Source organism: Lithobates pipiens, unplaced genomic scaffold (assembly GCF_037356315.1).
Source record: "Lithobates pipiens isolate NorthernLeopardFrog02 unplaced genomic scaffold, aLitPip1_a1.2 Scaffold_3, whole genome shotgun sequence".
In the NCBI taxonomy this organism is placed as follows: Eukaryota; Metazoa; Chordata; class Amphibia; order Anura; family Ranidae; genus Lithobates; species Lithobates pipiens.
In genome coordinates, this window is record NW_027507790.1 from 112766309 (window position 1) to 112782766 (window position 16458).

General features: G+C 44.2%; 1 protein-coding gene across 5 annotated transcripts in view; it reads right to left on the reverse strand.

Moving 5' to 3' along the window:
• CSNK1G3 (casein kinase 1 gamma 3) overlaps window positions 1-16458 on the reverse strand; it is a 195332-nt gene that overhangs the window by 151499 nt on the left and 27375 nt on the right. Inside the window, exon 2 of one of the 5 annotated variants that reach the window (XM_077462180.1) lies at window positions 14554-14617. The exons of the other annotated variants lie outside the window; for them this stretch is intronic. The gene's annotated coding sequence lies outside the window, so the exon portion shown is untranslated. The remainder of the gene's footprint in view (window positions 1-14553; window positions 14618-16458) is intronic. 5 annotated transcript variants of the gene reach the window in all.

Below are 16458 nucleotides of genomic sequence, written 5' to 3' on the forward strand. Positions count from 1 at the left end.
CATTAAAGTGTTACTAAACCCGCAACAGTAAAAACAGTCTGTATATGTAGCAGAGCATGCTTGTTATACTCACTGTGGAACTTAAGGGGTTAATCCTCTGCATTGTGCAAAAGGGCTGTTTTATCCTGTATGTACAGATCCTTCCCTCAATGCACTGTCTGAGGAAAGCCGGCTAACACAGGCAGAGTAGCCGACCTGCACATGCTCAATTGTGTCTTATGCTGGAGAATATTTCCTTGTTGAGCTGAACTAGCCAGGTCACATGATATTAACATCACACATGTAGTCATGTATACAGGCTGCAGTGGAAATCTCCTCCTACCCGAACTCTCAGCACTGGAAAAACTGTGCAGTTTAGTAACCGTGGTATACAGATCATCCAAAAAGGTATATAGTGGCAATATTTTACTGTAAAAAGACGATTTGTAAGCTGTGGGCGGGGGAAAGATGAACTATTGTCATATTATGGGTTTAGTAAAACTTTAAGGCTCGGGAGAAACATATTGAGAATCATAGCGCAATATGGTTATGAATGACTTCACCACCCGACCTATAGCAGATTGATGGCCGGGGGCGGTGGTTCCGTTCTGGCAGAATAACATACGCCCGCGGGGGCACGCAGCGAGGCCAACGCTAGTGCAGCGTGTCAGTCTGGCACACCACATCTCCGATCGTGGTAAGGTGCACCTCTGACAGAGGCTTCTTAACATGTGGTCATCGCATGCACCAGGAAGTGCCAGTAAACAGCATTCCTCAGTTCGAACTGACAGGGAGAGCCGATCAGTGGAACTTCCTGTCAAGGGGGATGGGTCTGTGCTGATCTATCAGCACATTGATTAGCAGCACAGCCCCCCCATCAGATGTGCCTATCAGCTGCCAGTGCCCAACAGCTGACAGCAGTTTCCCAATAATAAAGTCTGTCAGTGCTCACAGTGCCAATCAGTGCCCAACAGTAACCTATCAGTATCTCATCAGTGCAGCCCATCACAGCCCCCTGCCAGTGCCGCTTATCAGTGTCACGTACTGACCACTGATGGGCACTATGAATTCTACATATTAGTGCCAACTCATCAGTGCCTGTCAGTGAAGGAGAAAACAAAATTTTATGAGAAACTACTAAAAAAAAAAAAAAAAAACCCCAGTGGTGATCAAATACCACCAAAAGAAAGCTCTATTTGTGGGAAGAAAAAACAATAAAAATTTGGTTTGGGTAGAGTGTTGTATGACTGCGCATTTGTCATTCAAAATGTGACAGCGCCAAAAGCTGAAAAATGTCCTGGGACTGAAGTGGTTAAAGGCATGTACAAACAGGTAAGTAAAACAATACGCAGTTACATTTAGGAGTGCTATAAGTCAGCACCAACATGTACAGCTTAATCGCTTGCCAACCACCGCCTGTACATTTACGTTGACAGAATGGCATGGGTGCGCAAATGGGAATACCTGTGGCATGCACACCCGCCGCGAGCTCCGCGAGTAGGACCCCGGTCCCGCGGACTCTATGTCCATGGGGATACCTGCGATCGTCTCATGGAGAGGAAGAATGGGGAGATGCTAATGTAAACAAACATCTCCCCATTCTGCCTAGTGACAGTGTCACTGGTCAAAGCTCCCGGTGATCGGGAGCGGTGATCAGTGTCACTCGTAGCCATGCCCCCTAACATTAGATTCACTCCCTAGGACAAACGTAACCCCTTCCTAGCCAGCTAATGGTTAAACCATTCACTTCCAGTGTCATTTTTACAGTAATCAGTGCAATTTTATAGCACTGATCGCTATAAAAATTTCAATGGTCCCAAAAAATGTGTCAAACACACCAACTTTTGCGCAAACCAATCAAAATGCTTATTGTGATTTTTTTGCAGGGAAACAGAGGAAGTAAAACCCATCAGGGTTTACTTTCTCTTAAATAGGACACTTACCTGTCCTAGAATCCAGTGATATCAACACCCCAGACAATGATTCTATTGGCAGTCAGGGTGCTGCCACCATTGCCGCTAAGGGAACCCGGCAGTAAAGCCTTGCTGCTTCAAAGCTGGGTCTTCTATGCATGAAGATAAAAAAATAAATAAAAAGAAAACCCTTCTGTGTGCAGAATCCCCCCTCATAATTACCTGAGCCCCATCTTGATCTAGCAAAGTTGCACAACAGCCTAGGCTGTCCAGGAGTCTCCCTCCTTATTGGCTGAGACAGCAGCAAAGCACCATTTGCTCCCACCGCTGTGAAAGTTAGTGAGCCAATAAGGAGCTGTGGGTTTGAATGGACACACAAAGCAGCGGCTCAGCTCAGGTGCCCCCATAGCAAGGTGCTTCTTGTTGTGTGAGCACTCGGTAGGAAGGAGCGCCGGCGAGGGACCTGAGAAGAGAATGATCAGGGCTGCTCTGTCCAAAACCATTGCACAGAGCAGGCAATTATAACATGTTTGTTATTTTTAAACAAAAGAGACTTTAATATCACTTTAATTGAACAAACTAAATAGTTAAAATCTGGTGCAGCTGTGCATGGTAGCCAATCTGCTTCTGAGTGCTCCAATTTTAGCAAATCTCTTTCCCCCTCCCCCCCAGTGTCAAACCACTCTAGGCACCCCTGTAAGATAACACGCATAGTTCTATGATCTTCCTGCAGATTAAAAGCAACAGTGCGATGATAATACAATGTTTAACACGGATCACAGGCTATAAGGCTGCCAAGTGACTGGTGTAGGGGAGAGCAGGGTGAAATCAAGCTTCTGAAAAACCCACCAGAACAAACTAGATTACAGCTTATCAACTTTGATGACAATAACAGCTCCATGATGCCTGCAGCTACAGGAGGTCAATGGGGGCTTGTTTTAAAGATTTACATTGTCAGTAAAGTGGACCGTCACCCTCCCCAACCACTTCCCATCAATGCACTTATATTTACCCTCCTCTACTTTTTATTTTCAAAACCCTTTTCATTTTCCCTCTAAGCACTTCTGGGATTCTCACATAGGCAAGAATGTCCCAGGCACCTGCAGCCTCCCGGAATACTGAAGTCATACAGGCTGTAAGGTACTTTACAGCAGTGGTCATCAACTGTGTCCTCAGGGTCCACTAACAGGCCAGGTTTGCAAGATAACTGAAATACATGACAGGTGATATCATTTGCTGCTCAGTGATTGCAGTATTCTAGTCTGCATCTCCCCAAGGTAATACATAAAATCTGGCCTGTTAGTGGGCCCTGAGCACAGGGTTGATGACCACTGCTCTGCAGCCCATGTCCTGATGTGCATCCTGTGACAGCTAGCTGACTTGTTGGTGCTTACAGCCAGTCCTCTGACAGCTTACGATGCATGCAAGTCATCAAGAGGCTGGCTAGAGGGTGTGTGTATGTATATATATTATATTCCTGTCCCATCTGTATTGTACTGTAATTGTGCTGCCCCCCCCCCCTACATTGTAAAGCACTGCATAAACTGTTGACGCGTGTGTGGGGACTCGACAAACCCCAGGCGCCAGGTCGCCAATGCGACCAGAAATCACAACCTGGCGCCTAAGCTGCTACCAGCCCACTCACTATTGATGTCCCAGAAATGCAGCAGCATTAACACTGAATGCCGTCCTCCTCCCTCCTCCACACTCAGCGGTGGGGCGCTAAGTGTGTGAAATTGACAAGCAAAGGAGAGAGGAGGATCTGTCAGATTTCAGCTTGATGTCTGTGTGGGCGGGACCCAGTCAGAGTGGGCGGGACCCAGCCGGGGTGGGCGGGACCAAGCAGCTATCAAACACCAATGGGATCTGGGCGGGCCGCTACGTTTGTGACCACACCCCTTTTCTTAAGAAGCCCAATAGTTGGCTGGTGTTTGATAGCTGCTGAGTCCCGCCCACCCCGACATCAAGCTTAAATCTGACAGATCCGCCTCTCTGTTACTTGTCAGTTTCACACCCCGACTGGGACCCGCCCATTCAGACATTAAGCTCAATTCTGACAGCTCATCTGTTACATTTCAGTAACAGAGTCCTCCGTGTGAAACCTGCCAGCGCCAACCAGTGCCAACCAGTGCCACCGCCAATCAGTGCCACCTGCTAGTGCCACCAATCAATACCACCTGCCAGTGCCAACCTGCCAGTGCCAACCAGTGCCACCTGCCAGTGCCAACCAGTGCCACCTGCCATCGCCAATCAGTGCCACCACCTACCAATGCCACCTGCCACCACCAACCAGTGTCACCTACCAGTGCCACCAATCAGTGCCAACTTGTGCCACCACCAGTGTCATCTGCCAGTGACTAGTGCCACTGCCAACCAGGGCCACCTGCCATCACCAACCAGGGCCACCTGCCAATCAGTGCCACCTGCCAGTTCCAAACCAGTGTCACCTGCCAATGCCAACCAGTGTCACCTGCCAATGCCATCTGGCAGTTCCACGTGCCTGCCAGTGGCAACCAGTGCCAGCCAGTGCCTCCTGCCACCGCCAATCAGTGCCACTGCCAATCAGTGCCACCTGCCAACCAGTGCCACCGCCAATCAGTGCCACCTGCCAACCAGTGCCACCTGCCAACCAGTGCCACCTGCCAACCAGTGCCACCTGCCAACCAGGGCCACCGCCAACCAGGGCCACCTGCCATCACCAACCAGGGCCACCTGCCATCACCAACCAGGGCCACCTGCCACTTCCAAACCAGTGCCACCTGCCACTTCCAAACCAGTGCCACCTGCCAATCAGTGCCACCGCCAGTAGTGTCACCTGACAGTTCCAACCAGTGTCACCTGCCAGTGCCATCTGGCAGTTCCATGTGCCAGCCTAACTCTTTCTGGTGAGCCCATAACCCTGATTTAACAGCGTTTCATTGGAGATATTGACTGGGTGCTCCATTGTGAGTTAGGGATAGGGGCTGAAAATGAGTGGCCTTACCCCTGGAGCTGACAATCCATACCTACAAAAAAACGGTCAACCCCATAATATAATAAAAAAAAAAATTTGTATATATATATATATATATATATATATATATATATATATATATATATATATATATATATATATATATATATATATATATATATATATATATATATATATATATATATATATATACACACACACACACACACACATACACAGAGTGGTGAAGTTACTCTTTAGTAATACATAAGTATTTTAAATGTCCATAGTCTGGCTTCGGGTACACTTTAAGTCCCCTTTCACACTGGAGGCGTTTTTCAGACGCTTTAGCGTTAAAAATAGCGCCTGTAAAAAGCACCATCTGCAATCCCAGCGTGAAAGCCAAAGTGTTTTCACACTGGGGCGCTGCATTGGATGTGGATGTGTAAAAAAAATAAAATAAAAAAGCTTTTTTTTTTGAGGCAGCTGTGCTTTTAACCCTTTATTCGGCCGCTAGCGGGGTTAAAAGCGCCGGAAAAGAGCCGCAAAAATTACAGTAAAGGGCTCTTAAGAATGAGTTCACCTATGGGAACATGTTACATTTGATTTTAGGGTGGAACGTGCAACATGTTCCCAGTGCTTGTTACCGCCTGCTGCCGACCCCCCCCCCCCCCCGTTCCGGCAGTACAGGGGGAAGTTCTCTGTACTATACTAGCAGTCAATTTTTAGAAGTATGGCCACATTATTCATACACAGAGCTCTGTGTATTAATGAACTATAAGTCCTGATAGCTCTATCGGCTGCTGGCTTGTAATCAATGAGCTACTATGGCACTGTGGAGCACTGTGGTAGTTCAAGTCTTCCTGTCCCATACGGGATGTACAAGTAAGCAGATACGCCGACAGTGTGCCGGAAACGTGCCTAGCATCTGAGATCTGATCGCTGATTCAATGCTTTACAGGCTCCTACAACAAAAAAAAGAATAAATGCACACCCACATTTCAAGATGCTTGTGTAAAAATACATGTAAAATGTATTCATTTCTCAAGCAAAATTTTTTTTTTTTTTTTTTTTTTTTTTACAGAAAACATTTCATAGAACACCAACATTAATCCTACTCTCATTTCTGATGTAGTAAGAAATGAAGTATTATGTAGAACAAACCGTTATTACATAGTACTAAGAGGAGGGATCTGATGAGGAAAATTTGCATCTTCTAACTGTAGAGAGAAATTATCATATATAAACAGGAGCTAGCTGTGTCACATACAAGAAAGTTATTGTTACAGGGAAGTTGATTATGCACATAAAAGAAGTACTGAAGCCGGTGAATCTAAAAAGAAATGTGATCAGTCACGCTGTAAATGTACTAATGCTGCTTGAAACCTAACCTGAACCTGCATTGTTTCACCTTTCCAAGAACCCATGAAAGCCACACACAGCATCGCGGCTTTATTCAGACATTATGGGGAGAGCACACGGGTCAGCATTCATGGCAGCCGGCTGTATCTTCAGCCTTCAAAGCACAGGACAGACAGGCCTCATCATATTCCTCTCTCAAAGATCCTACTGCAGCCAACATGCCTGTAATCAAACAACTTCATGGACAGCTAGGCTGGCCATACATTATACAATTTATGTATAGTTTCCTTTAAATCTACCTTCAACTATGTAGTGGAAGGCAGGCCTGCATACAAACTGAAACTGTTGTTTAGGTTGGACCTAAAATGATATGCATTTTGGTAAATCTAAAAAGGAAAATTTGACAAGAAAATTGTATAATCTATGGCCAGCCTAAAAGACTGGTTATACATTTGTCTCAACTTATCATCCACAGGTAATCACTGTGTGAGTATTTATGCACAAACTGCTGTGAATAGCTGCAGGCATTGTCACATTCCCATCGCTTTCAATGTGGCTTCCTGCCACCACCTTTTCACATGGATCCCTACTGAGCCACCTGCAGATAATTGTAAACGTTCCCATTCGCAAGTTGGGAACCAACCGTATCAGAATGTTAACGTGACTAATATACAACAGCCAGGTTAACAAATTTAAGGTCTGTATATCTATATCACATGACAAGTCACACCCCATTTGTGCTATGGAACTATTTGAATCGGTGCGACTAGCTTGTAATGATTGACAAAAATTGTGCAGGAACTTTTTTTTTTTTTTTTTTTTTGTATAGACAACTGTGCATGAAGTTTCACAGATAAATCGTCAAGGTGCACAGGAAATTGCACTGACAGGCGACTTTGAAATCACGCTACTTCAACGTGATTTCAAAGCCACAATCAGTGTGAATGGGGTGTGATAGATGAACAGTAAGGTCCCTCTCACACTTTCGGTTTTCAGGCGCTACAGCGCTAAAAATAGTGCCTGTGTAGCGCCTGAAAAAACCAGCCCCTTTCACTCCAGTGTGAAAGCCAGAGGGCTTTCACACTGGAGCGGTGCGCTAGCAGGATGGTGAAAAAAGTCCTGCTAGCCGCATCTTTGGAGCAGTGTATTCACCGCTCCTACCCATTGAAATCAATGGGGCAGCGCGGCTATACCACCAGCAAAGTGGCGCTGCAATGGTGCTTTACGGGTGGTTTTAACCCTTTTTCGGCCGCCAGCAGGGGTTAAAACCGTCCCGTTAGCGGCTGCATACCGCCGCTAAAATGACGGTAAAGTGCTGCTAAAAATAGCAGCACTTTACCGCCGACGCCCGCACAGCCCCAGTGTAAAAGGGGCCTAAAGCACAACTACCCAGCTGTACTATGTAATGGACCCAAGAACGTACACTGTACCTTTACTATATTTTGTACACACAAATTTACTAAACAGGAGGGGAGAAAAGAGAAAAAAAACGACACGTGTTTATTAAAATGCACTACAAAAATGATTTTCTTTTAAACCCTACTTTGTAAACCATCAGGCTCTAAGCAGATTCTTTCCATTCATAGGAAAACCATAAAAATGTTTTAGAATGCCATTTTAAGCAAGGAAGATAATGACAGTGGTAAGATGTAAATGTATGTCTGAGCCATCTTTTTTTGATAGACTGCCACATAGTCATATACATGCGGACACGCTGGATGTACTGGATAGATTAAAGAGATCATGGCACCATAAGGACACTTAAAGTGGACAGTCATACCCTTTACCTCTCTCACCTTAACCAGGTACATGTAAATATCGGTTCTACCAGCTGCATGCAGTAGTTCGCCCGAGTCCTATGCCCTGGTGGAATGAACCCATATGGTATTTGCATAGCAGGAATTGTGGAAGAATACCTGCAGTGGCCAGGGAGCAATGAAACCGAAGAGTTTCAAGCCATGGGCAGTCAAAGTGATGGGCTTCTTTTACAGGAGGAACATTCTTTTAACACTTGAAGACCAGCAAGGTAAACCCCACCCCCCACCCCCTTCCTGACCAGGCCATTTTTCAGCACTGTGAATTGTATATCTGTTCGTGGAGACAGAGAGAGCTTCCTTTTGGTGGTATTTAAAGGCTAGGTTCACCTTTTAAACAGGTTACGTGTCCCGCCTTCAATATTTAGGGTGTAACATTTTCCAGCTCCTGCTGCCAGTTCCCTTGATACACTCCCCATCAGCACTATTGATGGCGGCTTGTAGTTCTGAATGAACTGCGAGGATGCTGAGAAGCGCTCTCGTTCTTCATTCACAAGCCCTGTGGGCAGACGCTGCAGGGAATGTCTGAAGAAGAATGACCATCGCACCCCTGATCACGGGTGCAAACCTTTCTATGCTGCTGCTGCAAAAAAAATAAAAATAATACTTTTTCCTGGCCTAAAACTATACTTACGCTAAAATGTATTATACAATAAATTTTTATTTTATTTTTTTAACCGAGGAGATATCCTGCTACTCCCGAGTATGAAGATAGCACGTGTTAGACTTTTTTAGTTGATATCTTGTATATCATAACAATCAACCGATCATATCAAAAAGCATGCCCTATAAAATCCGCTGCTGTACAATTAACAGCATCACCTGTACCTATCAGCCAAGCAAGCCTAGCCTACCGGTATGTGAATGCCCCCAGAAACATCATGCTCACTGGTCAGTAACTAAGGAGGCTGGACAATGGTGAACAAAAAGTTCCAGTGGTTCCAAAAGTGCAGTTGTCTGTGGTGGAGACTGGTGTCTCGCAGGAACACGCAAATGGGTCAGTTCAGGTGACAAGCAGAGACGTGGTTAGAAGACAGGCAAAGAATTGGGCCAGGCAGCAATGTGGTCAATAAACCAAACAGGGTCAGTCCAGGTAGCAGGCATAAACGGCACTGCACTGGTAGGGCCATGATGAGGAAGACTTGCTGTCTGCACTGGCTCTGGTGACACTGCACTGATGTTACTGATCAGGAAGACTGTTGATGGTGGACTGGCAACACTTGCCCCGAGGTGGCAGCGATCAGGAACACCGACACTGCCTGTACCGGTCTGGCGATGGCTGCACTGGTATGGTCACAGAAAGGACAATATAAAACAGAAAATACATTTGTGTAAATTAAGCAATTTCCATCCAAACACAAGTTGTATCAGAAATGAATTGGACTCTACAGACTGCACTAAACAATAGAACCACCTTTCCGTCTAAATATGTACAGCCCAAACATACTTACACGTGTGCTGAACACCAATCCAATGTAGTAACTCATTGAAGTAGTACTATTAACCACTTGTGAAGAATCATTTTATTGAACAGTGTGCACAGTACCACTTAGCAGAAGGTCAAACAAAAGAAAATGTCCCGCTTCAAATGCTTAGGAATGTAAAAACATGTGGCACACCCTAATATCAGCAATACGAGAGTGACAAATTTTATCCTGCCAAGCAGGAAGCACAGATGTGCTTCAGGGACAGATCGGCTCGCTCATTACGCCAAAAAACCTACAATAAAAAGGAGTTAGACACGGTACATGAAAAAAGGAAAAACAGCGCATTCACAGATGTAAATGATTAGCATGAAGGACGTCAGGAAAACTACGATTATGATATTTAGCTAAAACTTTCACAGTAATGCTTAAAACAGAATACCCGTATCAATGAGGAGCAAGACCAGCCTCTCTCAACCAGGGTTACCTTGAGTCATAAGCAATTTGCCTTCCAGGCAGGTAACTGCCAACCATCCAAGTAAAGGGAATTATTTTCACTGGCTACCAACGTAAGGAAGCCCTACTAACATGCAATGTACACAGGGCTCTTCTCCACCAAACAATATTTGAATTCTATTCTTGTATAGAGCAGCTACGAGTGCCAAATGAACCAAATATGCAACATTCTTAAAGCCTAGTATATACGGGCCGAATGTCGTGCAGCATCGGTCGGTTCAATAGAAACCAGCAAACATTCAGCTCGTGTGTGCTGGAGTTGGGCTGTTCAGCCGACTTCTGATGAAGGGGCATGACCAAAAAAGGTCTGCCGATTGGCTTGTGATCAGTGCTTTTAGTCAACACCCCCCCCCCCCCCGTCAGAAAACAGAACAGCAGGGGAGAGCAAAGTACTAATGTCAGGTAGTTAGTACAGCGGCGCCTCCTGAGCTGTCAGGTTTTTTTGTCCCAACAGTCAGAATCGGCAGCTGAAAGCACTATGCTAATAACTGACGGATCGTTTTTTCTTACACAAAACTTTCACACGATTTTCCCAATGTGTGTAGAAGCCTTAAAGTGGTGGTAAACACACAATTCCAAAATTCACTGGAGGCAGGGTTTTCATAAACAGAAGAGACCGCAGTGGGTAAAAGTGGTCTGAGCCACACGCACAGCTCAAACCATATTTACAACCTACTCTGTGCCACAGTGATGTGACTTCAATGTCCATGCGCAGGACCAACATCCATCCCACTTGGCAAGTGGCATAGGATAGGAAACACAAAGTAGGCCAGAGGTACATGGAAGCGCCAGGGACATGCGAAAGCCATGATAGCACAGCACTGGATGGCTCCATGTGCCAGTAGGTCTGTCATAATGTGCTAGTATGCAATGCACATGGATATGAACAGAAAGTATTTCTCCTGCGCTCGTGCAGGCGGTATTGATGTAAAGTGGTAGTAATTTCGAATGCTGAGTAGTATAAGATGATCGTGCGTGTCCCGCTGCCTAAACTGACAAGGGGTGGTACGAAGAAGGCTGAGTGGAAAAAAAAGGTGGAGGGCGCGTGATCAAACTGACAGTTTATTCTTAAAGTAGATGAGTACAAAGAAATTACTACGAATTCATAAAAACAAGGTTACAAAATATTCATTAATTAATTAATTATGCCCATACAAGGCAAATGATCAATGGTAGGCTAATGCGTTTCGAGGGGTTCCCTCTTCATCAGAGCCTTGTAAAGCAAAAGAAAGTCTGTAAAATTTGGTAGATATACATGGAAAGGATTGGCAGATTGGGAGATGTATCACATGGTGGGTGATGTAGTCTCCTTTATTCTAAAAGTATCCACATCAGAGCGCTCCAGATGAGATAAATAACAAACGCTTGTTTTTCTAACTAAGGTTGTAGTAGGAGGCATGTGTATAGAAAGTGTTGGGATTATACATTGTAATTACAGACAAGAGACGTATAATTGGAATATTAAATTGTTGAAACATTACTAAGGCCCCTTTCACACAGGACGGATCAGTAATGATCCACCCCGTGATGATCTGCTCGCTCAGCGGGGATCGGTTCGTTGTCCCCGCTGAGCCGGCGGTGGACAGGGCGGTCTCCGCACACTGTGCAGGGACCGCCCTGTCAGCTCTCCGCTCTCCTCTATGGGGATCGGATGAGCACGGACCATCTGTCCGTGTTCATCTGATCCGCTCTGCAGACGGATAGAGAAATAGGATTTTCCTCCGTCTGCAGAATCGGACAGTAGCGGAGGCAGACAATAGCGGGTGTCTGTGGATGTTTATCCACAGACACTCACTATCCCATAGGGATGCATGTATGTCCGTATTTCATCCGCAAACGGATGGATGAAATACGGACATAATGTCCGCATGTGTGAAAGGGGCCCAAGTCATTGAAGCATTGAAACATTAAAAACCAAAAATTAAAAAAAAATGATTTACTTAAAAATACTTTAAAAGTATTAAAGCAGTGAACCATTAGAACCCTAAGCTGTTAGCTCTGCTTACTATAGTGGGTTCACTAAACTAAGTTGTAGTTTAAATTTTGAATGCATGTGCATATAATACAATTTTATATATTACATACACACACACACACACACACACACACACATATATACATACACACACACACACACACACACACACACACACATATATCCACATACATACATATATTTATTACACACACACACACACACACACACACACACACTATAATATAATATATATATATATATATATATTTTTTTTTTATGCATATACAAACATGCATAAAGAGAATGCAGATATTCCACAAGGAAGTCACCAGTGTATATTCAATGGTGACAGAATTGGAAAAGTTCTTGTGTAAACGCACCTGTGTATATATCAAAATATAGACGCAAATGTGATAGATGCCAGCATAACTCGAAAAAACAAAAACGGATCATTAACGAACAAGTCCTCTCCAACGCCATTAGATTCAGTACTCAATATAACACAAAAGCATTTGATATCCAAAGAGCAATCCAGAGCAGTTGGAACATCCTTAACCACTTGCCTACTGGGCACTTAAACACCCTTCCTGCCCAGACCAATTTTCAGCTTTCGGTGCTTTCACACTTTGAATGACAATTACTCAGTCATGCAACACTGTACCCAAATGAATTTTTTGTCCTTTTTTTCCCCCACAAATAGAGCTTTCATTGGGTGGCATTTGATCACCTCTGGGGTTTTTATTTTTTGCGCTATAAATGAAGAAAGACCGAAAAATTTGTTTCTGTGGCAAAATTATGCAAATTATTAATTTTTCGTTATAAATTTTGGCCACAATTTATACTGCTACATATCTTTGGTAAAAATAACCCAAATTAGTGGATATTATTTGGTCTTTGAGAAAGTTAGAGAGTCTACAAGCTGTGGTGCGAATCGCACAAAATTGATCACATCTGATGTACTGGTGGCCTATCTCACTTCTTGCAACCCGAACAAGTCAGGAAAGTACAAATACCCCCCAAATGACCCCTTTTTGGAAAGTAGACATTCCAAGGTATTTAGTAAGAGGTATGGTGAGCTTTTTGATGTTGTCATTTTTTCCTACAATTCTGTGCAAAATAATTTTTTTTTCCCCCACAAAATTGTCATTGTAATAGGTTATTTCTCTCACGTGGCATGTGTATACCACAAATGACACCCCCCAAAAAAATTCTGCTACTCCTCCTGAGTATTACAATACCACATGTGTGTGACTTTTTCACAGCCTGGCCACATAGAGAGGCCCAACATGCAGGGAGCACCATCAGGTGTTCTAGGAGCATAAATTACACATCTAACTTGTTGACTACCTATTACACTTTTGAAGGCCCTGGAGCACCAGGACAATGACGCGTGACACCGATGACAGATGGCACCAATACGTGGCACCGATGACGCGTGACACTGATGACAGATGGCCCTGATACGTGGCACCGGGGACAGATGGCACTAACAGGTGGCACTGGGGGCAGGTGGCTCTGGGCGAGGATGGCACTGGGCAAGGATGGCACTTTTTTTAAACTTACGGCCGCTGCAGCCGTTGATCTCTCCCTTCTCACACGCTGTGTGAGGAGGGAGAGCGGCGCTGAGAGATGATCTCATATGTTTACATATGAGATCATCTCACATTGGACACACCGATCGAGCTGTAAACGGCCGCTGTGATTGGCCATTTACAGCGATCTGTGACTGGCTGTGTCCGAGGGACACGGCCAGCACAGAACTTCCCCGATGCGCGCTCGTGGGAGCGCGCATTGCGGAAGTAAACAGGAGGCCGTTCAAGAACGGCCTCCAGGCAGTTAGCGTCCACTCTGTAGCCGTATTTCGGATATAGGGTGGGCGTGAGGTGGTTAAACCAGATCCCATCCTAAATCAAGTCCTGCCATCCGGACCTGAAGTCATGTTCCGCAAATCTAAAGACCTTAGAAGCTCGATAGCCCCGAGCAGAGTACGGAAAGCTCCAAATGCAACAAAGACAACCACCGCTCCCTGGTCATCAATTTTTGACCAAAAAGGAAATTACAAATGTGGAGTCAGGAACGGTGGAGCTTGTTCATTCACGTCACACCGTAAAAAGGAGGTCATGGGGTCCGATGGCCATAGCCATAGAATTGGCCAGTTTGTCAACTCTGGCACCTCATATTTGGTCTATGGTATCATGTCGGCAGCACAAGGCGTCCTCTAAGAGTAATATTCAGTGACCATAGATGCAGCATTATCAACAGTAATGTGAATGATCATCATATGAAAAAAAAAAAAAAAAAAAGACACAACTACTCAGTCCCTAGGCACTTTGAGGATTGCCGCAAAGGAAATGCAACAGGCTTACAAGTGTTTGGCATAGAAGCCATCAAAAAAGATGATGATACGGGAAGAAGATTCTAGAGACTCTGTAAACGAGAATCTTTCTGGATCTTCACACTTGGTTCCTTGGCTCCTGTTGGGATGAACGAAGACCTTGAAGTCCATGGGGTACTCTAAATGTACCATTACAAACAGTGCGCATACAGATTGGCTCTAGATCCTTCCCCCCCCAACTCAGTTCACTATCGGTCCAGGTATGTATGTTTTACTTACATTTATCATCGATCAATATACATCTCTGCTTATCTCTGTAATCATATGCTCATGCAGCTTGATACTGAAATAAAAACAACAATGATGCATGAGGTGTAACGACCATCATGTAATTACGTCGGAGGTGGTGTGGCTTGATACCAATACCATTAAGGATACACATTAGAATAGTCTAGTATCAGATTCCATATATGTTTGGTGTCATTTTACCACTCCTACATCCATTTCAGGATAGACCCATATTTCACCCCCTTACTTTAAAAGTATTAAAGTATTTTTAAGTAATATTTCTAAAATAATTTTTAGTTTCTAATGGTTTTTAATGCCTTAATGTTTCAATACTTCATGTTCTAAAGTTTTAAACATTTTATTACTCTAATTATACGTCTTGTCTGTAATAACAATGTACATAATCCAAACACTTTCTATACATGCGCCTTCTACTACAACCTTAATTATACACACATACATTTGGTATTTAGCTCATCTAGAGCACATCAATTTGGATACTTCTAGAGCAGGGATATGCAATTAGCGGACCTCCAGCTGTTGCAAAACTACAATTCCCATCATGCCTCTGGGTGTGTGTATAATTATATATATATATATACACACATACACACACACATACATTACATACACATACACATACACACACACACACACACACACATACATACATACACTCACATATACACACACACACAATGTAGCCAGAGTTTCAACTTTTTTCAGCAACAGCACCTTTTAAAAAGGTATGTAGAATCTTAAGGTAACCCAGTCCTGCTAGATAAGAGATCTGTTCTGGTTGCACGTTGGGGTCAGGAATAAGAGTAACACACACACACACACACACACACACACACACAGACACTAGCCTTTTCAAAACCACAGTAAACCTGGCTGAATTTCACTGTCGATACCCGCACTGACAGGTGAAAGGTTTGTTGACACAGTACGCCATGGTAGAGGTTGCAGAGGAGGTGTAGACTCAGGAAGCAACCACCCACTGCCCCCATGCCCTTCCCACCAGAGTTTGAATGGCACACAAAATGTCCTGGCTCTCCCCATTACCTTTGCCCTAATAGAGCTCCCACTCTCTGCCGGCATACTGCTCAGTCCTTCTCTTCCAGCCCCACTAAACCAAGATTCTGCAGCACCGTTTGGGAAAGGCTGAGCTAAACGTAGCCAAGCAAGAAGCTTGCTCTGGGGGCACCCGAGCCAAACCACAGCTCCATGTATACGTTCAGACACAGAGCCCAGTTTGGCCCTGCCTCCTCCCTCACCCATTGGCTAACTTTGACAGCAGCGGAAATCAATGGTGCCGCTGTGTCTCAGCCAATAAAGAGAGTCACGGACGGCCGAGGCACTCGTGGACAGAATGCATCAAGATAAAAAAAAAAACTTCTGCCTTTACAACCACACTCGGAGATACCCAGCCATACTTTGAGATACCCTGCAATACCCAGCCATATAGACGTCGCTCCACCCTCCGGTGCTTCTACCGACTCACCAATACGATCAAAGCCAGAATCTTGATTTTTCAAAGTTTTGTTTGAAAAAAATGACAACTTCAAAAACCTCATCATGCCTCTTACTAAATACCTTGGAATGTCTTCTTTCCAAAAAGGGGTCATTTGGGGGGTATTTGTACTTTTCTGGCATGTTAGGGTCTCAAGAATTGAAATAGGCCGTCAGTACTTCAGGTGTGATCAATTTTCAGATATTGGCACCATAGCTTGTGGACTCTATAACTTTCACAAAGACCAAATAATATCCACCAATTTGTACTTATTTTTACCAAAGATATGTAGTAGTATAAATTTTGGCCAAAATGTATGAAGAAAAATTACTAATCTGATAAATTTTATAACAAAAACGAAGAAAAAATCATATTTTTTTTTT